The sequence below is a fragment of the Mus caroli genome, chromosome X (assembly GCF_900094665.2).
Source record: "Mus caroli chromosome X, CAROLI_EIJ_v1.1, whole genome shotgun sequence".
Classification (NCBI taxonomy): Eukaryota; Metazoa; Chordata; class Mammalia; order Rodentia; family Muridae; genus Mus; species Mus caroli.
This window is the reverse complement of record NC_034589.1, coordinates 89,963,085-89,963,912: the sequence shown is the minus strand read 5'-3', so window position 1 is coordinate 89,963,912 and position 828 is coordinate 89,963,085. Positions and strand designations below refer to the sequence as shown.

Genomic DNA, 828 nt, shown 5'->3' with positions numbered 1-828 from the left:
AGGGAAGTGGTGGGCGCTATGGGGGACTTTTGGGATAGCATTGGAAATGTAATTGAGGAAAATATGTAATAAAAAATATTAAAAATTTAAAAAAAGAATATAGTGGACATTCTCAAAGGCAAAATTACTGTTGTAGAAGCATTGACCCTTCTCAATAACCATAATCTCTCTCCAGAAACATGGACTGCTGAGAAAGTCACCAAGAATACCATTTAGAACTGAAGAATGTAAATTCCCTTCTCAAATATTTTGTTACTTTTGAAGTCAAAATCTTTCCTCCTGAAGACAGGAAAACAATACAATCAAAATGAAGAAAAACACAAAACAATTTCCTATGTGTGCTTCCAAGCTCTATGTCCTTGTTTTGTATATTAAATTATACAAGTTACTGTGAGTTGAGGGCCATAATTTTGAAAGCTCTTTGACCTCTTCAGAACTGTTCATATTTTTTTAAATTTATGTATGAGTAGTTCCTGGGTATATGTTAGCAGTATAGATCATGTGGCCCAAATGATTCAATATTATGTTTCACTTTCTAGTTTAGGATGGTTTGTTCTTTATAGGAGGCACTGAAAACAAGAGCCTTCTGACTCCTGTAAGACTGGCATTATGTTAGGGACAGATAATCAGCAGTGAGACATAGTGACTGTATTTCCCAAGTGAAGAAAGAAGAAACTGAGTGCAAAGGAAGAAAAATATATATTACTATTCTAGAGAATAAAAATCTATGAGGGTTTTTAAAAATGTTTTAAAATGGTTTTAAATGTGAAGTAACTTTTTAGAAGAATTGGTGTCTGTGACATGCTAGCTGTCTCTCTTTTGACAAAA

General features: G+C 33.1%; 1 pseudogene; it reads left to right on the top strand.

Moving 5' to 3' along the window:
- Nucleotides 1-311, top strand: part of LOC110286296 — a 5,386-nt pseudogene extending 5,075 nt beyond the window's left edge.
- Nucleotides 312-828: the final 517 nt, after the last annotated feature.